The sequence below is a fragment of the Myodes glareolus genome, chromosome 17, assembly GCF_982192425.1.
Source record: "Myodes glareolus chromosome 17, mMyoGla1.1, whole genome shotgun sequence".
In the NCBI taxonomy this organism is placed as follows: domain Eukaryota; kingdom Metazoa; phylum Chordata; class Mammalia; order Rodentia; family Cricetidae; genus Myodes; species Myodes glareolus.
The window spans coordinates 61,037,986-61,059,993 of NC_142042.1; the positions used below are offsets into that span (position 1 = coordinate 61,037,986).

Sequence of the window (22,008 nt, forward strand, 5' to 3'; positions counted from 1 at the left end):
CATGTGGCAATGGTACAGGCATCTCCACTACAGAAATAAAAATCTGTGGAAGTCACCAAAAAACCAGGAAAATAATCCAATTTTTTTTTAAAAAAAAATTGGAACAGTGTAAGCAACATAGTACACAAACTAAGTAACATATACTCTTTTCCCAAACAATAAAGTGGGGCGTGGTGTGGTGGCCCACACTTGCAGGTCAGCACTCCAGAGTCTAAGTCGAAAAATTGAGTTCCTGACCAGTGTGGGATTCACAAAAATCTAAGATAAAATGTGGCAGTGCTAGCCCTGTGTGCAGCTGAGTGGTCATGCTGGTGGTCTCTGTGCTGGTAACAGCGTTGCCAGAGCAATCACTTAAAATTCAGGTTCCCTGCTACTCTTGGAATGTCCCTGTCCACCACCTCATTTTGCAGGTAAAAAGGGGGGGGGGCACATGCCTTAGGGGTCCAAGCCTTTGGCAAAGAGATAAGGATCTGTTGATCTAGAACTGGACAGGACAGCAGTTTCAGGAATTTGTGAGTCTCACAGGTTTAACACTGACATCCCACCAGCGGGGTTAGGTGGCCCGAACCTTAGGAAGGTATCATTTTTCGTGTTTATCCATCTGTCACTGATGATTGTGTTTATCTGTCAGACCTTGATAGAGGGGGAAAAAGCTGTTTAAAATGACAGAAGATGTCCCGAGGTAGGTGTGAATCTCGAACATGTCAATTAGCCGTCCTCTACAGGGCTGTGCTCCTACAGAGGGGGTGGGCGCCACACACCAGCCAGCACCTCCCAGATGCTACTGGATCCTGCTGCCTCCCGAGGGTCCCAGGGATTTAAGCTGACGGGGTTACAGCCAGGGCGCCCAGCAGGACTCCGAAGCAGGGACAGCGTGGGACAGACCACCTCAGATGTGGCTGGATCCTCGATCCTCGTCAGCTCTCAGCCTGGCCTACACAGACAGAACAATGGGTTTCCATGGGCGCAGAAAGTGACGCAGAGGAGGGCTGAAAAGCAAGGGGACAACCGAGGCCTGAGAAGTGATCTTGTAGCAGTCTGAAAGCCAAAGGAACCTCTGAGAATTATTACTGCAGAAATTTAGGAATGAATGATGCTTTAAAATGCAACCAACAACAACAACAAAGCCACCCGACTCTGGTTGCTTCTGTAGCCTGTTGATCTAGAATAGGGCTTGGGGGAGTCAATTTCAGGAGTTTGTGAGGTTACACAGTGGTTGTTTTTCTGGGTTGTGGCCCAGGAACATCGTTAAAATCCCAGTCAAAGCTGGTGCGTGGTGGTTCACGCCTTTAATTCCGGCATTTGAAAGGCAGAAGCAAGGATATCTGTGAGTTCAAGGCCAGCCTGATCTGCATAGTGAGCTCCAGGACAGCAAGAGCCAAATTGTGAGACTCTGTCTTAAAACAAACAAACAAAAAATCCATCTATGATTCTGTTACTATTCTTTTCTTTAACTAAAAAAAAAAAAGTTTAAATTTACATTTATTAGAGGCACATGGGTGTGGAGGCTGGAGGATAGCTTCATTTTCTTTTCTCTCATAATGTATAAATCTCATTTCTCTTAAAACATGACCTATTATTTGCAGTATCTATTCAATCTATTCATTGACTTTTGAGTGGTGATGATTAAACCCAAAGTCTTGTATATCCTCAACTGCTCTAGTATAGGAGATACTTCCAGCCCAACCTTATACTGTAAACCATTCTGGGTTTTTGTTGCTATTGTTGTTGTTGATTTGTTTTTGGTTTTTGGGTTTTTTTGTTTGTTTGTTTGTTTTTGGTTTGTTTTTTCAAGAAATGATTTCTGTGTGCAGCCCTGGCTGTCCTGAACTTACTCAGTTGTGCCGTGGTCCACAGGACCATACAGTAGAAAGCACAGCTGGCATTCCTCTAGATTAGCTCATGGTATCCCAGTGGAGGAAACCTGTCTTTTGAGTAGTTGCTGTTATTACTGTAAACCCTTGTGAAGCCATGGCATCCCCCCGCCTTTTCATAGTGGGATTCATCCAAAAACACCTCAGCAGTGTATCAGTCATTTATTGAGCATAACTCCTTTTTTATGTATTTTTATTATGTATACAATATTCTGTCTGTGTGTATGCCTGCAGGCTAGAAAAGGGCACCAGACCCCATTACAGATGGTTGTGAGCCACCATGTGGTTGCTGGAAATTGAATTCAGGACCTTTGGAAGAGCAGGCAATGCTCTTAACCTCTGAGCCATCTCTCCAGCCCCATAACCCCTTTCTGTACTGGTAACTGGATGACCTTTCCCCACACTGTGGGGCCCTGGTGTGAAAGTATTCACTCAGTCAAAGAAACCTTTGTTCTCATAGTCAGATCCTACCTAAAGCTACCCCCATCCCCCAATTATCTTTTATGGCAGGACATCCAACAAGGAGAGAAGTCTTGCAAACAGACTGCATAGAACCCCAAAAGACAGGCCCTGAAGAGAGACCGAGTCTGCCCTTACTGATAAGCAGGATGGGGTGGCCCTGAATTTTCTAAAGGAGAGTGTAACCCACTGGCCTTTGCTCTACTCTAACAAGCCGTCAATATTCTGTACTTACCTTCATCTCGGCTTAGTTTAGGAAATTAAACTAAGATCTTAGTTTAGGAAATTTACTGCTTGTGCCTTCACCCCTAGAGATACAGGAAAGATGTTTGAATCTCTAACCCAGCCCCAGAGAAAGGAATTCCTGTTCACCTGGGTCAGCAGGTGCGAGCACCGCCGCTTGGCCTGGGGCCGGAAGCAGCAGTCTCCAGGATTTACATAGCCACGGCTTTTCACTTCAATCCAGTGCGAAGAGATTCCCTTTCATCAGCTAGCATTTGGCAAAAATACCAATAGGGATCCTTTTTCCTCCCACAGCGTGTCTGGTTGCCATGGCTACCACAATCGCTGTGTTCCCAGCTGCTGCGGGAATGGAGCTTCTAGAATGCACAGCACTATGGCGTTTCTGTTCCCTTCTCTGCATTCATTACACACTTCTAGCTTAACTCACCACATAAATGTAGCTAACACACAAACTCCCTTTCCCCCTCTTAGAAATCACAGCCCCTTCCTCTATTCACCCTTGTCAGGGTCAGGCACGCCCAGGTGCTTCACAGCCCCGCCCCCTCGGAGACGTAAATATACATAATAAATAACTAAATATTTTTTTTTTTAAAAAAGAAGTTAGACTGGCTTGATCCCCCTCTGCCAGAATGGTAGAGTATAATGGAAAAAGAGTAATATGACAGGACCTTCCCCTTTGGGAGCTTATGAGGGAAACAAGCCATAAGACCAAAGCACATAGGAATGCAGTTAGGAAATAGCTCAGTGCTTGCTGTGCTCCATGGTACAGATGCTGCACCTGGCTCCTGAGGAATGAAAACTGCTCATATGGGTTTGTTTCTCAGAACTCAGTGTCTGACACCTCCTGACCACAAGGGCTGAGGCCATGCAGGAGGAAGTTTAAAGATACCTGGCAAGGTTACTGAACCTTAGAGACCAATAGGCATTTAATTCTTGCTAAACTTATTACGTTTGTTTCAAGAAAAAAAGGTGCCATAATGAAGCTGATGACCACTTTCAGCCCAGTCATTAAGTCTGCTTTCAATATTGCTTGTGGTTAAACTATGATGTAATTCCAAAGTGTGCAAGACGTAGCCTGTTTTCGGTAAACCAGCAGCCATCCTGATTCACCCTTAGGTGTGTCGGTCTCCTTCCCTCACTGACTTCACACTTCCTCTTTGGAACCTGGACCCCGCTGGAGCTGGACTCCAGCAGGACGTCTGAACATGTTCATCAAATCTGATGTCTTATTGAATCCATTGTCACCAAACAGCTAGCAAACTAAAATGGACTTTATGGAGACAATACACTCATCATTAAAACCTGACCTGATACCTATCCTCACTCTTACGGAAGGAGGACCTCCTGAGACTATTATAGCTAGTTTGAAGACCTTGAGAGAAGAATTCATCTAAATCTGAGGCATTATAGGCAACTTGGATGGTAATGGCTTTTAGTTAGAAGAGGGTTTTGGAAACTTAATTTGGGGTTGTGTGTGTATACATGTGCATGTGTGTGCGCATCCTCCTGTGTGACAGACTCTCATGCTCTAGCTGGCCTGGAACTTTATGTAGACCAGCCTAGCTTCAAAGTTGTTATACTCAAGTCCGTGGGTCCCCACAAAAGCCAACAAAGGAGACCGAGTCCCATATAAATAAATAAATAAAGCAAAGAGCCTTTATTTTAACCAAGTTTGCAAACTCAGTCTCTCTGCATGTCCAACGTATTGGAATAACTGGAGAGCCCCCAAGCTCAATTAGAATTGGGTTTTTATAGTAGTAAAGTAGGGGTGAGTGGTCTCTGAGGTTCAGGACCCCTGATTGGCTGACATTTGTCTAGGGGTGTCCTGGTGAAGTGCTGGCAGATGTTTCTATCTACAGTGCTTTGAATGTCAGGAATTTCCTTCGAATGGTCTGCTCTTGGGTGGGGGTTGGTAATCTCGGCCTGCCAGGCATTGTCTCAGGGTGAACTATTGAGATTCCAGAGTCCATTTAACTGTATCGATGGCCAGAGTCCCAGGTGATAATGGTTGGAAGAAAAGAACTTCCTTTGAAAGACCTGCCCAGACTTAGCTTTCATGGCTGGCTCCCACAAAAGTCATAGTCAATTCTCCTGTCTCTGCCTATAGGTGTACACCACCATGCCTGTAATCTGAAGATTCTTTATTAAATATTCTAGCAAACCTGGTTCTGGTGGCACATGCTTCTGATCTTAGCCTTCAGGAGGCTGAGGCAGGAGGATAGTGGATTTGATGTTAGCCTATTGTCTTGATGTTCTATTGCTGTGACAAAATCCTGACCAACGTTATTTTTATAAAATATAGCCTCTAATCGGGGGCTTGCTTACAGTTCCCGAGGGTTAATCCGTAACATCATATTGGGGAGCCTGGGGGCAGCAGGAATGAGGCTGAAGCAGTATCTAAGAGCTTACATTTTGATCCACAGGCAGGAGGGAGGGAGGGAGGGAGGAAGGGAAGGAGAGAGAGAGAGAGAGAGAGAGAGAGAGAGAGAGAGAGAGAAACTGGGCAAGGACTTTTGAAAACTCTAAACTCACTTTCAGTGACACACATCCCCCAACAAGGCCACACCTCCTAATTGCCAGTGGCCCTGTCAGGGGAACTGCAGTCAGCAAAGGAGCTTATGGAACACAGGCCACCAGATAACAAAGTTATGATGGGTATATCTTGGAGAGGCAAAGCCCCAGGAAGATTGTTTCCAGGATGCCCCTTTCTTCTACTGTACTTCCTACTGCTTGTTGCTGCCGTGTTCCTGCGCCTGCGTGTATCTGTAGCCTTTTCTGACTGCGAGAACCAAACCTTAAAGGGCTGAGAGGCAGCTAAGGCCCTACAGGTGCTTCTGGCAGTTGGCCCCACCCCTCCTTGGTCCGTGAGAGAGGAGCCTTAAGCCAGCGTGTGGGCCTGGCCAAGAGTCGCGTTTAACCAAGAACTACATTTAACTGCGCCAGCTCTAGGAAGTTGGTGTCCACACTGTGGCAGGCGCTTTTACTTAGAGTGCCGGCTGCTCAAGAGATCGGCTGCACAGAACCTTTTAAAGGAGCTGATTCTCTCTCTCTCTCTCTCTCTCTCTCTCTCTCTCTCTCTCTCTCTCTAACTTTCTCAGGCCCTATGTAAAAATCTGAGTCCCATGTTGAGTGTCAAATGTTTTATCATTGCAACAGTGGCTGGGCCTTAAGCTACTGCTATCTCAGCCAACAATTGTAACTCCCCAGTTCCTGGCCTTCCAGTGTAATTCCTGTGTGAAAGGATCCCACTGTGTCTAGTATACTGTGGCTGTTTCTTGGGAAAATCCCACACCTCGCTGAGCAATTTATTTACAAATCACAATGAAGATAATTTCCTAAGAGCAATGATAATTGGTTAGATCTATGGTTTAATTGAACTTTCTGAGTCAGATGCATCTAAACGATGCAGGTGCTAACACAGTGAAGATGGTTAGGGGATGGTTTAGGTCATTCTGCCTGTTGCTCCAATAAGAGATACAAAAAAGGCAAAAATAGGCTAAAAGTCACCTTCCTCCTCGTTAGATGTGAAATTTGCAGAGGATTAAAAGTAAGAACAAGGAAATCTTATGCATTACAGACCTGTGAATTCTGCCTGTGGAAAAACAGGCTAATGATAAAAAAAAAAATTACTTCAGCCTGAGTTTCTTCATCATGTAGCTTACAGAACTAACCACAGGCTCTGGCATGCACCTTGAAAAAACAAAGTTGTAAAAGGAAATTAAGTGACCCCTGTTGTGTGTAGAGAAAAATAGGTGGTTGACTAGAGCACTTGTTGAAAGTTTTCGTTAGAATCGAATCTGCTACGCTGAAACTGCAAGCAGCTGCCCGCCAGCACAAAGTGGCTGAAGCATCCTTAGTTTGCTTTAAATGCTGTTAATCAGCGATAAAAGAATCATTGCTTTGGGGTGAAGACGCTATGGTGGGGAAATCAATACAAAGGAGAACGTTTAACTACTTGTGGGCTTCTAAGGAAACTGTAACTTGTGATCATAATGTGATTTCTTCCGTTGTAAAGATTTTAATTTGTTTCTGGAAAATATGTAACCTGTGGTTGTGAGGGAATCTTTTCTTGTGTAGAAATTTTTGTCCTAGAGGGTACAAAAGGGATTCAAGAAAAATAAGAGCAGCAGAAGGGAAGGAGAGCAGCTGGGAACAGAAGACAACAGGATAGAAAAGCAGCAGAGGGAGGAACAAGCAGAAAGAAAATGAAGAATTAAGCTTCGACCCTCAGCAAAGCCTCTTGTGGGTGCGCCCTGCTGTGCCGATGCCGCACCTCCTCCCCAGGCTCTCTGATCTGCTGAGAGCAGGTCCTAGGCATTTCTAACCATCTGGCAAACAAACATCAACATATATGTGCCTATAGGGAACCGTCCTCATTCAAACCACCACACACACCTGTGCTACAAGACCCATCTCAAAAGAAAAAATAAATCAAAGTTCATCGAAAAAGAACCAAGACAGTCAGTCCATCAACTTTTGGTTGTGTTTGTTTTGCTTTTGCTTTGAGATAAGGTCTCAGTCTGTAGCTTTGGCTTTCCCAAGGCTCTGTCCAGACCAGGCCTCCTGCCTCTGTCTCCTGTACCGGGATTAAGGATGTGAACCCCACGGCCTGCCAGGCTATCATTTTCTTGCTGTACCTGTATAAACACTAATCCAAGTTTTACAAGCAAAGATTATTTCTGAGGTCACATAATAAAAATTTAGGCAACTTTAGAAAAAAATACAGCTCAGTGGAAGATGATTCTGGTACACTCTGGAAATGTCAGGCTCTGGCTCTGCTCAGGAGCCTTACAATTTTGATATATACTATAATCTTCCCAGTTCCTGCAACATCACAAGACAGGTCTGGAAATTTTATTATAAAAGTAGAGGACACGCTTTAGTTTACTGTATGGGTCATCCAGAGATTGTCCCATGTCATAACCAGAGACATTTAAAGGAAGACCATGAATGTGCTTCAGCCTTACATTTAAAACTCTCCTGGCTGGGCAGTGGTGGCACACACCTTTAATCCCAGCACTCAGAGGCAGGTGGATCTCTATGAGTTTGAGGTCAACCTGGTCTACAAGAACTAGTTCCAGGACAGGTTACAGAGAAACCTGTCTCAAAAAACCAAAAAGAAAAGAAAAACAAAACAAACCCAACAAAAACCTCTTCTGAGCTTAATGTTCATTCTGGTCATGCACCCCTGTCTGTCTTTTATTTGGTTTTGTGGGGATCAAGTAAGGGATTATGCTGCAGTCTTTTGCTATTTTCTTCTTGATAGTCCTCAATGGACATCCCTGACCTGCTACATTCTTTTAAATGGTCTAAGTTTGTGGCTGGCCTCTGTGTTCAAAGCCACATGGTCTCATTGTAGTTAGACCAATATCAACTAAACTGAACAGCCGGAAAAAGACTTCTTCAATGAGCCTGACGTGGATGGGTCACAAGCTCCTGTTCAAGCCATAGGCCAGCCAGTTCTGATGCAGACTGAGAATGATGCCTAGGTCAAATTTTGACCAACTTCCCCCAAAGATGTTTTCTAAAGAAAGGGGGAGAGGAGGTTAGAGAGATGGCTCTGCAGCTGTGGTCAATAGAATCTATTGAGGGACTGGAAAGATGGCTTAGTGTTTAAGAGCATTGTCTGCCCTTCTAAAGGTTGTGAGTTCAATTCCCATAAACCACATGGTGGCTCACACCATCTGTAATGAGGTTTGTTCCCTCTTTTGGCCTGCAGGTGTACATGTAGACAGAATATTTTATTTATTTATTATGTATAAAATATTCTGTATACATACAGGATAAATAAATAAATAAATAAATAAATAAATAAATGAATCTATTGACTACTCTTCCAGAATTTGAGTTCCCAGCATTCATGCAAGCTGCTCACAACCCTTAATAATTCCAGCTCCAGGGGATCCAGTGCCTCTGGTCTTCCATGGGTGCTGCACTCACATGCACGCACACACAATGTAGAAAACAAGTGTGCTAGGTGTGAAAGAAAGCCTTGAACTCTGGGATCCTACATAGGCACACGGAAGCCCAGGATAAACAGCGAGAGCTGATTGTGCGTGTCAGCAATCCCAGTACACTGGTGGCTGAGGCAGGAAGAATGGGAGGTGGAAGCTTGGGGCTACAAAACTAGATTTTATGTGTTTGCCTAGCTCCAAACCAAACAGTGCAGACCAGATAGAAACAAAAGCAGAGTCCCATCATAAAGGACTAACTAGGTAGTTTCCACTCTGACCAATCAAGCATAATTTTTTATTTTGCTTTGTTTCTCATGATCACTCTCTACTCTCTTCCCTCTCCCTGAAAAGCACAAAATTGCCTCATTCTGCTCCGATTAAAGATAAGTGAATGATGGAAGGATTTTTATTTAAAACCTTAACGAACACAGGCTTATCTTTAACAATCCGAGGCCGCCTGGAGACTGTTCCTGCAATATGCACACAGTACTTTTTTTGAGATATATTGATTTTTATCTATATGTTCTATGAGGCCTTGGATACATATAGCCTATGGCCCTCCAGTGAGTGATTTGGGTACCTTTGGATAGTATCTACTTTAATGAAAATTTTTAGTTATGATAAGGAAATTGGAATGGAATCAATAGGTGCCACTCGTCCAAGGAAGCAGGAAGTCCCAGATCACACTCTTTCGTCTCTGAACCTCCTTGGAGGAGGAAGAGGGATAGAATGACAGGCAAAGGAAATAAACATCTTGGTTTTCGGAGATTTCATTTCAGGACAGTGTGGTAAATGAAGGGAGGACGTGTTGCTTTTGACTGGGGCTCTTGTTTGGTTTTAAGACCATAGGAGACTTGACTTTAGTTTCTCATTTCCTGAGGTGCAGTAAAAAAAAAAAAAAAAAAAACCAAACCAAACCAAACCAAACCAAACCAAAAAAAACCCCACTAAACAAATAAGAAAATGGGTAATTGTTATCTTACACAACCAAGAGGATGATACAGAGATGCTACATATGTGGGTTCCATGGTGTAATGGTTAGCACTCTGGACTCTGAATCCAGCGATCCGAGTTCAAATCTCGGTGGGACCTCTCCCTTTTCTTCATTTCATTTCTGTGCTCATGCAAGATTTGAGTTTAGCTGCTACTCCCAGGCGTTCTGCGGGTTCCCAAAAACTAGAAAGTAAGTACTGTGTTCTCTTCAGTGAGCTGGGGTCTCTCTGCGGAGGTTAGCTGGAAGAACACAGACACCACATCATGGTTTGCTCCAGTCTGTGTTTCGGTACAGGTTGCAACTGGTCCCGCGGCTGGATTTTGGTTTACTGATAGTTGTCGGGTTTTCCACAGCAGCATACTCGGCTCCACCTCACGCACGTACTCAGAGGAGGTTCGAGCGTGGGCTGGCTTTTCCTCTTGTGGCTTCGGGGCTAGGAGGGTGAAGTTGCTTGACAGTGCGCTGGCAGAAACTCCTGTTGTACGGGCTGGTCTGCAGAACCTCGGATGGATAACGGGAAACTCATGACGATAGTTCAACTACTGCAGAAACGGGATGAAATTTCAAAGCAAGAACTAGAACCGAAAGAATGCAGGCAGCCTGGCTCCAGAAGACAGGTTCAGAATCACTGGGAGAGAATTGCAAATTGCAAAAAATCAAAAGAAATATGAATCGTTTGAAAAGACTGATGTATAACCAAATCGTAAGTATAAAACTGTCCAAAATCCCCTCATGGTCCACCTGCCTACTCAATAGCATCTCAACGACTGCTCTCCCCACATTTTCATTTCAAACAACATTCTTTCTGGACCTGTGTTCCCAATAAGGGTTCCTCTCTCCTGCCCCACATCCATACCGTACCCCCCCCACCTCAGTGGCCACTCCAAAAAAAAAAAAAAAAAAAAAAAAAAAAAACCCACATAAAGAGCAACTGTATTCCCACAACCTAGAATTTACTATGGACACGTTTTCATCCAATCTAGTTTCAAACCACCATGATTATTGACTCCGATCCTCAGTTTGGCTAGGTTATTATATAGGACTGCTGAAAGGTATCAGGTTGTCTATCAGTGGGACCATTTCCAGAAAACTTTGTGTCTTAGGTCCCAAATAAAATATAACTATCTGGTATCAGACAGAAATCGCACTTATGAAATGAGTTTGGTGTATTAGGAAACCAACCATTCTTTTTTTTTTAACTTTATTTCATGTGCATTGGTATAATGATGTCAGATTCTCTTGAACTGGAGCTACAGACAGCTGCGAGCTGCCATGTGGGTGCTGGGAATTGAACCCTGGTCCTCTGGAGAAGCCTTCAGTTCTCTGAACCACTGAGCCATCTCACCAGTCCCCAAAACCAACCATTCTTATTGTTTTTTTTTTTGTTTTGTTTTGTTCATTTATTTTACAGAGACAGATAGTTTTCTAATATCACAAATCACACAATGGTTTTCCTTGCTGTTTTTATATTTTAAATTTAAAATATGTTGTTCTAGCAGAGTAAATCAGACAACTATCATTGATAGAGATGAATTTTATCATACGCATCCTCTCTTCAACTATCATGACCAGATTTCCACAATCATCATGTGTTATGCTTTGTATTCTGCAAAGACAGATTCTTCAGATTTGACAGGAAATAGAAACGTCTGGGTGAAATTTTCCTTGAAATGTTTAATAGATCACTTTTAGTGTACAGAAGACAGCTTTGCACAGAAATACATCTCTAGGTCAATTGTGTTCCAGGAAGAGGCAACTCCTTTCGCAGACTCACCTGGGAATGGGCAGGAATAGCCCCAGATGGTGTCTCAATTGTCTAAATTTTTAACACTTCCCAGGACCAAGTTTACAAAACACACATCCTTGACTAGGAATCAGACCTGAGTCACAGTGGTGAAAATGCCAAATCCTGGCCTCTAGACCAGGAACAGACCTTTTTGTTTTGTTTTTTAAGGTAGAGTTTCTCTGTAGCTTTGGACCCTGTCCTGGAACTACTCTGTAGACCAGGCTGGCCTTGAACTCACAGAGATCCCCTGCCTCTGCCTCCCAAGTGCTGGGACTAAAGGCGTGTGCCACCACCACCCACACAGACACTTTAATAAAGGCTGTTCAAGGACTCTTCTAGGTGATCAAGTCCTCCCTTTGCTACTCACCTTCCTGAAATGACTTGACCTGTGATGGGAACTTGTTGGTGTTCTCACCCATTAGAGTTACTAGTATATGACCACCACAAAATTGTTAAAGTCTGTGTAACTTTATTCACTGTAATATTCCTACTTGCAGTAGAAGTTTCCAAAGACAAACACTTGAACCATATCTCTCTCTCTCTCTCTCTCTCTCTCTCTCTCTCTCTCTCTCTCTCCCTGAAAATGGGCTTGCAGAATTCAGTTGATTTTAGTTTCTCTGCATTTCAAGTGATAGCATTTGGAGGCTGGCAAATCTGTGAGACTGAGGCCAGCCTGGTCTACAAAGTGAGTTCTAGCACAGAGAAATCCTGTTCCAGAAAACCAAAAGGAAAGAAGGAAAGAAAGAAAGAAGAAAGAAAGAAGGGAGGAAGGAAGGAAGGAAGGAAAGTCTGTGAAAGAGCATTAATGAACGCTAGAGCAGTGTAAGAGACCTAAACACCAGTAACTGGGGATCTTAAATGGATCAAAGGAGAAGATAAAAATTTAAGAAACAGTGATTGAAAAATTTCCAATTGTAATGAGAATTATTGATTCACCAACCTAAGAATTTGAACAACCCTACTCACTAGACACTCAAGGAAATCACACCTGAGCACATAGAATTAAATGGTTAAAACTTATTGGTAAAGAAAAAAAAAACTCAAAATGAGTCAGAGGGATAAACGGTGGTACATACACGAAACACAAAGACCGGTGGTTCACCTTTAAAGGACTGGAGAGGGACGTCAAGGGCCACCTCTGCAAACGCCAGAAAAGTCAGCCCTGCTGCTCTATACACTAGAACCGAGTCTTCCTGCTAGCAGGAGCCGCTACTCGCTGTGACTCTGCATGCATGAGGAACATTGTATAAAATGGTGAGCATAACATCTCTAGTCTTGCTATTTCCGTCCCCTTAAAAAACGTCGGCAACTTTAAACAAAAGTAATAAAGATGGCTTGCAGCATCTTTAAAGAGAAAAATAGACAATGCAATAGCACTTGAAGGCGGACTAAGATAAGTTCAAGATGACTAAATCCAATTGAGTCATTAAGGACACAAGAAAAACAGAGAAAGAAGCCGAGCAGTGGTGGTGCATGCCTGTAATCCCAGCACTTGGGTGGGAGAGGCAAGTGGATCTCTGAGTTTGAGGCCAGCCTGGTCTACAGAGTGAGTTCCAGGACAGCCTGGTCTACCTACAGACAAGCTCCAAAGCTACACAGAGAAACCCTGTCTCGGCAAAGAAAAAAAGAGTTGCAGCTAATAAGGCAACAGAAGAGAGAATTGCTTGTTTGTTTGTCTTAATCTAACCACTAGCATTGCTCTCCAGGACTGTGCCTTACCAAGGCATTTGCACAAGCGACTGCAGATGTGTGTGCAAGAATGGCTATTATCATTATTTATGACAACGAAACACGAGATCAAATGTCAAAGGTCCATGGAAGAGATATTAGTTGCAAAACAATAGGAAGGAAATCTTATAGTTTTGGTTCTGCCTGCCCACAGAACTTAGTTTTTAAGGACCCGAAAGGCGTTTGTACTTGGAAAATAGGGTGGTATTCAGAAAGAAGGACAGCTTTAGGGAGAGAAGTACTCTCTCTTCCCAGAAGTACTCAAGACTTTCCTCCTCTCAATAGTGAGACCCCAGGTAAACTCGAATCACCAACCTTTCTGTTATGAGCCAAACTCACTGGCCAATTGCGACATGGAACACTGGGTTCTACTGTTTAAGACGCAAGTCACCTGCCTCTGGCTAGGTTTTGCTTTTTCTCCCTGCACATGCCCCGCTGCTCTTGCTAGGATTTCGGCAGAAGGAGGTAAAGTATTCTCTCTCTCTCTCTCTCTCTCTCTCTCTCTCTCTCTCTCACTGCATGCATGGATTGAAAGAAAACCAAAAGATACCAAGTTAGTCCCAGTGCGCCCAAGAGAGGGTATGGCACTACCAGGTCTCAGATCAGACCCGATGTGGCTGTAAGCACACAGCTAAAACATCAGCGTAGCATCCTACACACGAATTCCCTTATTTTTGATGGCTTCACTTTGGAGCCTGTCTTGAAACTAGCTCTTGTAGACCAGGCTGGCCTCGAACTCACAGAGATCCGCCTGCCTCCGCCTCCCGAGTGCTGGGATTAAAGGTGTGTGCCACTACCACCAGGCTTAATTTGTACTTTAAGAAATCTGCTTTACTATGGTATAGCTGCAGAGTCTGAATTTTCTCTGGTGTCTCCCTTTTCTTCTTCTCATCCGAACTCATTTCTCTGAACCTGGTCGGTGCCTCTGACCTACTTTCCCCCATCTTTTCACGACTCCCCTTTAGCCCTGTTGCCTTTTTCCAGCTCCCGCCACACCACTGGCCTCAGCCGAATAATCTTCCGACTATGAAAAAATGAGGAGAGACATGGGAGAAAGCTGAACTGCCCAGTGTAGGTTTTGTTTGTCTTCTTCTGGTTATCTTTGAACTCACCGACACTGCTTCCCGAGTGTTAGAACTAAGGGAATGAACCAGTATGCCCAGACTAGCATGCGCCTTGTCTTCTGGTACCGGCAGCCAGAGCCCGCAGGATGGAGACCCCCCACACCGGGTCAGGGCCTCAGTTTGGTGCACTGGGCCATGGGCCAGTCTACAGACCTTTGAATTGACACTTGGGACTAAACTCACTCGCACAACACACAACAGTTTTTCAGAACAGAACTGGGGAGATCACGGCGCGCCCAGATTTTTCCAGGCAGTGCTTTGCTGCACCCTACTGGAGCGACCTGACCTGACCTGACAGAAGCCTGCAGAGCAGCGTCACTCCCCGCTCCCCTCAACTCCCAAGTCAGCCCCACAGACCTGACAATACCTGACCAAGTTGGTTTGGGGTGGGGGGAGCACAGCCAGAGTGGATCTTAAAAGTGTGTTGTTGCAGTCCGCCAATACCGTAAATTATGCAGCCGAAATTCCCGTATGTGGTGAAGCCGCATGGATCAGTGCCTCCGGAGTATAGAGGTGTGGGTTTCGCCGAGGAGAACAACCTCGTCGATTATGGTATTTCCCCAGCCAGGTAAGTAGGAGAGCTCTTGGGGACACTTTTATAGCCTCGTCTATCGTCATGTTCCCTGAAGATCACGACCCTCCCTCCAACCAGAATGTCATTACAGCTTCAGGTCGCTCTGTGCAGGAGACTGCCATGACATTCACGTGTCGTCGCACTGTCCAGGCAAGCAGACCACGTTTTAGCTGAGGCTCAGGACGCTAAACTCCTGCACCATTTCATCTGCATACCCCACCTGTGACCAATATCGGCGTCCTTCTTCTTCCCAGGCCCAATCTTAGCCTCCCAGCAGTACCGAAATCCACTGGAGACCCGAACTTTCCACAGGGTCACGCCAGTGGGTTTTCTGGAGAACAGTGGATTTTCAGCTCAGGTTATCATAATAAAATACCAAAGTCTACACTTTAAACAACTGCATTGGCTTCTTTTACACTAGCTGTGGTTCCTATTCCCAGTAAGGAAGACCACCCGAGGAAGAGAGTGATATTTAGGGACACTGAAGGTGCCACAAGACATTCAGTACTTAGAAGCAGCAGAAGAGAGAGCCTAGCAGGCTTTTCCCTACTGTGGTGGGCCATTTTTTGTATATATTGTTCACTATAAGAAAGGGTTGCAATTTCAGTTAAAAACAACCACTTGTTTCCGCCCGGTTTCGAACCGGGGACCTTTCGCGTGTGAGGCGAACGTGATAACCACTACACTACGGAAACCACACATGATAGCAGTCCTTAGAGACTTCCTGAAAATGGTGCACATGCTATCTCCAGTTTCTAACAGATGAAATCCAAAGGCATTTCAAATTTTTTTGTTTGTTTTTTCAAGGCAGGATTAGGCATTTTACGTTTTAACGGAAGCAGCCCGGCGCACACCAGCAGTCCCCCTCAGATAGGCAGACAGCAGCCTGTCTTCAAAGTCTGCCCACGCCGAAAGCGCAGGCCCTGGGGCCGCACACTGTGGGTCGAAATGCTGCGGCTCACCAGGGTTCACGTTCACGGACTGTAAATAGGTGTTATTCTCGGGTGGATTCGGAAGCTCTCAGAAGCTGTGGAGCCCGGGCACTTTGGGTGTGTCGCAGCTTCTGGGCACTTCGCTATCTCCCGCTCCTGGGAAGCTAGCGGCTACAGGGTGGCTTTATCTATTCACTCATTCACTCATTCATTCATTCATTCGTTTGTTTGTTTTTCATGGCGCCAGCAATCAATCAATGCTCTTGACTCTTGAACTAAGATCGATGCGTCCATTCCACCCAGAAGCTGTAGGACTCCTCCTCTGGCCCTACTCTCTCCCCTGACTCCACACTCTCTCCTCTCAAATCCGAATTTAGCTTTTAGTGCCTCTACCTAGCGACCCAGAGGGGGTCACTCGGGTTCCGGTTGCGGTCATTTAGTCGGTGCAACTCACCACTCAATCACCTTACAAGTTACGATATATATTTTAATGTCAAACATCAGGCCTGGTCAAGCCAGGCGTCTGCAGCCTGGATTGTACTGGTTTGAGGATCCTGCCTCCAGGTCACTGGGAGACTCTGGGATTCCTAAGGCTGACTTCAGAACTTATTTGGTCTTGAGGTTCTTTTTCGGACGACAGCTTTAATTTACTCTTTACAAAATTGGAAGCACCTTTTGTTTGATTGTTTTGATTTACTTTTTTGTTATTTTCCTGTTCAACTGGCTATGAATAAAATGAGAATTTTGGCCCAGTACAGTTCCCCTTACAGCAACTGCTGCCAGAAGAGGGAAAGAGAGGCCCAGGCAGAGCTGAGATTAATCATTCTGTCCATCTCGCTCCAGTCTCTCCATCCTGCTTTCCTTGGGAGAGGCGCGGCCTGTGTTCCTCTGTACCCAAAGAGACTTCCTGATAGCTTTAAATGGAGAAATCTGGAGGGACATTTCTCTCTTACCCTTCATGGTTTGTCTCCCCACACCCGCTTCCACCTTGAGAGGTCTCATCTTCGGTCCCGGCTAGGTCCGTTGAGGTCCAACAAGACAGGTGGCAGATGCCCATTCTGCTACATAAGCCGGAAGGGAGGTGGGCCCGGAGATCTCAGACTGTCAGAGGCACCCACGCTCAACACCTGGCCCTTGATGTTCCGTAGACTTGGTGATGAGCTTGCGGGCTGGAACGGCAGCTGTGTGCTGTTCTGCTCCACAGAGGAGCTGCTGGGTGGACCTTTGTCCTTCCCTTTGCTGGTTCTAGGGAACAGAGCCAGAAAATCAAAGAAAACACCAATTCAACAGCTTCCAGGGTCAATCTAGACTCCAGTTGAAGCCTTTGCTCAAAGTTAGAGTTCACAAGCGGAGGGATTGTGGGGACAATGCTCCTAAGACAACAGCAGCAGCACCTTAGACCCTCACAGAAGCTCAAGGAGAATGAGCGCCCAGGGCTGCAAGAGCGCCAGGTGCATCGTGGAGAGAGGGAAGCTTGGGTCAGTTCAGGGCCCTGAAGCCAAACATTGATGCAGCTTTCTATCCTGGCTGTCTCAGTTCCTGCATCCTTCAGATTCCTTTAAGATGTGGGGGTTCCTAGATCTCCAAGGTCTGTCCTTTTCACCCTGGTTAACACCCCGGTCCCCATCCTTAGTGTCTCTTCCATACCGTGACCTTGTAGAGGCAGGCACATCTCCAGGCCAGTTGTGAGATGTAACCCAGACAAGACAACACCCTCTGCCACTTGTGGACACTCCCGGTATAATACTGTTCTTTAGTATTGCTGTGTGTCTCGTTGGTCTGACTTTGAGGTACTCCCTGAGTCTTAGCTAGGACCTATTCATTATTCTAGGCATTATTATTTAGGCTTATTGTTTATTCTTAGTTGTCAAGTAGTGAATAAAAACATCACAATGACAAGTGTCTTTGAAAAGAAGGACTGCCATGTTTACCTCATAACCTGCATGTTTACGCACATGCCTGGCACAGAAAACATTCCATATGTATTTAGATATATTTATTGAAAAACAAACATTAATTTAATGGACTTTCCCTAGAGATAGAAATAAAAGCCATCTCATAGCTGGGTGTGCTGGTGTTTCTCTTCTGTATCAGGGGTTCAAGTCCAGTCTCTGGGGTGGGGGATACAATCCTGGATAAATCCTGATTCTGCACTTCCAGACTACACAGCAGTTGGCAATTTACTCAAGCTGCTTATATGCTGGAATACTTATCAACGAAGCCTCAGTTACAGAACTAAACGGGTAGACGTTGTGATATGTGAATTTGCTTCAAGAATTTTATCATTCAATAAATGTGAATCTCTACCCCCATTCCCACCCATCTCTGAGGGGTGAGCGTCCTCACAGCCATGCAGAATGCTGACTAGGAACTGAAGTCCCTAGGAGCACACACCCTACACAAAGCTCCCTGCTAATTTACAGGAAGATATGAGGAGGCTCAGAATGAGTGGGGCTCTGAGTGGCAAGAAAACAATGAGATCAGTGAATGAAGGCAAATGAAGTTTGAATAGGGCAAAAAGATTAATTTTAAATTCCTGTACTTAAGATAAAGGGCATAGAGAATGACCCTTTGGAAGCCAGGGGATAAGTTTTATAATTTGAAACTTTTAAGAATCAGAAAGATAAGCTGGGCAGTGGTGGCGCACACCGTTAATCCCAGCACTCGGGAGGCAGAGGCAGGCGGATCACTGTCATTTTGATCGCTGTCTACAAGAGCCAGTTCCAGGACAGGTTTCAAAAGCTACAGAGAAACCCTGTCTTGAAAAACTAAAAGAAAAATAAAAATCAGAAAGAAAAAGTTTGAGATGCCAGCACTCAACTCCCACGTCTTCTCCTGCCTCTGCCTCCTTCAGCAAATCCTACTGGCCTGCGCCACCAGATAGGCCATACATAAAGGCTGAAAGAAACAGAGAACTCTGGGAACATTGAAGTCAAGTGTAAAATACTACCAAATACTGTGTTGCTAACATGGAAATGAAAATAGTATTATCATGGGGAAAAAAAACCCACAAACCAAACCAGGCACCCTGTTCTCCACGGAGACCTATGTTGATTCTCCATGTAGGCCTCTATACCAACCTGTTTTAGAATCTGTGTACCCTTCTGCTGATACCGCACAGGATTTATATGAAAAAATAAAGCTTATTTCTCTGTATTCAAGGTTTGCTCAGCCTGCTTTCTTACGACTACCCGCCGAGAGGTGGCACCACCCCACACCAATCATTAACCAAGACAACTCCAAAGGCTTCCCTACAGCCCAATCTAATGAACATATTTTCTCAAGTCTTCTTCAGATAACTCTAGTTCATGTCAAGTTGACATAAAATTAGCAAGCTAGCACATTTTCCATGTGGTCAACTGACCATTTCACTTGTCTTGCTAGTAAAGTTGTTGAAATACGCTTTGCAAGGAGTAAAACTCATAAATTATCATTTCTAAGCCCAATCAATGTCTTAATTTCCTTGACCTCCTTTTTCTTGAGCTCCTAGAATATTTCAATGTAAATACAGGGCCCTAATACAGGGCCTTTATACAGTGGGATAGGAGTAAAGAATAGGATCCTACATAAGAATTTTGGGCCTCAACCCTTGTTTGAAAGTACACATAGAAACAGCTGTGTCTAATATGGAAGGAACACCAAACAAACTGCCATTTCTCACCAGAGATGTCAGGGGAGAGCGCGAACGCAGTCCCCCACTAACAAAAATTATGCAGTCGAGTTTCCCACATTTGGGGAAATCGCAGGGGTCAACACACCCCAAGTGCAATGGGTGAGCCTCGCCCTGGGAAAACCACCTGCCTGGTCATGGTATCTCCCCTGCCAGGTAAGTATGCTTTCCTCCCTCGCAGCCCCCACTTAGCCCCACCAGCCCTGCGCTCTTAACACACGGTCACTTAGCCTTGCCTATTCCACGGTCTTCTCGGACGCGCACCCAATTCTTGTGCCAGGGTGCCACACGCGGACCCGCGCTTCCTTCCTTCCACGCTACTAGAGGTCCTAGAGATCACGCGCGTTTCCGCAGCCGGTGCGGACCCGGCAGCCCCTGCGCGACCTTCATCTGCATAGACCACGCCCCAAATCGGCACCCAAGGGTGACATCACACCCCTCGCCCTCGACCCGTTGGCTTAGTAAATTTTCTTGCTTGCGGAGGAGAGCTGTATGGAGTGTTGCAGGACCAGAAACAAATCATCTTGAATTTTCTCCATCCCCCAAATAGCCGATGGCTGCTCACAGCCGTGGACTAAACAGCCTTGTCGCTGATTACGGTGTGTACCGGCAGACCTCTATCTTCTGCCAATACTCAGAGAAGTCAGGCAGCAAGAGAGCCGGCCCTACAGCAGAGCTGTCTCCACCACTGCATTTTACAAGGTTCTTGATGTATGGTTTTCTCTGTTTCTCTTCTACAGAAACACCATGAAATTGATACTACGTCGGGACATGGTATTTGGGGTGTCCCAAGTCTGTGTTCCTGGTTCCCCTCGGGTTCCTGCATGTGTGTTGTGCACACACATACACCCAGACACAAACACACATACACAAAATAAATAAGTACTCTTTTCTGTGTTGCGTATGTGGGGGGTGGGCAGATGTGTATTAGCCATGACTCGCCTGTGGAGGACAGCGGACAGTTTGTGGCAGTCAGATCGCTTTCTGCCATGCCTGCTCCGTGGATCAAGCTCTTGGATGGTCAGGCCTGACGGCAAGTGCCCTTGCCTTTCTGCCATCTTCAGACACCTTAAAATCGCTGTTTCTCTCTCTCTGAAACAGGATCCCTCAACATAGCCCAGGCTGTGCTGGAGCTGACGTGTAGATCAGGATAGCCTTGAACTCACAGAGAAACTCTGTCTTGAAAAACCAAGGACAACCAGAGCTACACAGAGAAACCCTGTCTTGAAAAACCAAGAAAGGGGAAAAAATTGTAGATCGGTTATATTGTGACAGGTTTTTATTTGAGACAAGATCTTATTCTGTAGCCCAGGTTGTCCCTGGACCTTCAGTCTTCCTGCCTCACACTCCTAAGCGTGTGGATAATAGGTAAGGCTCAGGTTCCAAATGTGCACCATCAACTCTAGCCCATGTTAAGTTCTGCAAAGAAGCCAGGCATGGTGGCCCACACCTCTATTCCCAGAGCTCTGGAAGTGGAGGCAGAAGGACCATGGATCTGAGGCTGCCTGCATCCCAGAGTGAGATGGTCTCTTTTTTTCCCCCAAGGATTGGTGTGGTAGGGTACTTGCCTGTTATCCTGTTATGTACTTGCTCTGGGTTTGATCCCCAGCATAGACAAAAAAGAAACTGCTTTGTATTTTAGAAATTAGAACAGCCAGGAAGCTGTGTCCATGGTCCGGGTGGCTCCTGACTTTGTGAGTCTCAGAAAGTCATTTGATGACTCACAATAGAGCAATAGAGCTTGGATCTTAAGTATCTCCCTAAAGCCTGTGTTAAAAAGCTCCAGTCTCAGAGACTTGAGGGCCTGTGCCCATTGGATCCCCGTGACAGACCACATATTTATTTACTGCCAGATAATGATAGAATATCTCTCTCTGCTTTCCTCTGACCCACTTAAACAATTGTAAAAGTATTCTAACACTCGAACCCTACCTTCATTGCACTGCTGGAAGCCAGGGACACTGGTTTCTTTCCATCCTGTTCTTAAGGGAGAAGATTGTGACCGAAGAGCATTTATTTTATAGATATATACTGACACCTGCTGGACACATAGAATTATTATCCAGTATTAGATACGATGTGAACCATTTTCAATACAGTAGAATCAAATACCAGGAGTACCAAACCCAAAACATAACAGATACCTCTGAACAAATCAGGTGCCAATAAAAACAACCCAGAGATGCATTAGCTGCCATGTGTCACCTAACGGAGAATGGAGCACTGCTGGCCACTGCTCAGCAGAGAGCATTCCTGATGCTCAGTTCACAAAATAAACCAGACGTCCACATGCACACCACTGACGGGAGAAGAGAGAAAAAGTTGTTACTGGGTGGTGGTGAAGGCGGTCCACACTTCTAGTCCCAGCACTCAGGAGGCAGGGGCAGGCGGATCTGACTTCAAGGCCAGTCTGGTCTACAGAGTGAGTCCCAGGACAGCCAGAGTTACACAGAGAAACCCTGTCTCGAAAAAAACAAAACCAAACAAACAAAACTCAAAACCAAAAACAAACCCAAAAGAGCTGGAGTCTACAGATAAAGGAATGAGTTCTGTGGAGCTGTTTCTGTACCCATGTCAAAAGGGGTGTGATTCTACTGACTATCACATGTCTCGGATGAACAGTTTAAATGGAAAAAGCACTGCCTCTAATCAAGAGATAGCAGAGACAGC

The 22,008-nt window shown here is 45.2% G+C and overlaps 3 non-coding genes across 3 annotated transcripts; 1 reads left to right on the forward strand and 2 right to left on the reverse strand.

The window, feature by feature from the left end:
• Positions 1-9,550: 9,550 nt before the first annotated feature.
• On the forward strand, positions 9,551-9,622 carry Trnaq-cug (transfer RNA glutamine (anticodon CUG)). The gene has a single exon. It is a non-coding gene; the product is annotated as a tRNA-Gln (tRNA).
• A 5,736-nt stretch (positions 9,623-15,358) lies between these two features.
• Positions 15,359-15,431, reverse strand: Trnav-cac (transfer RNA valine (anticodon CAC)). The gene has a single exon. It is a non-coding gene; the product is annotated as a tRNA-Val (tRNA).
• Positions 15,432-19,338: 3,907 nt separating this feature from the next.
• Positions 19,339-19,502, reverse strand: LOC148119452 (U1 spliceosomal RNA). The gene has a single exon (XR_015735382.1). It is a non-coding gene; the product is annotated as a U1 spliceosomal RNA (small nuclear RNA).
• Between the last annotated feature and the right edge of the window lie 2,506 nt (positions 19,503-22,008).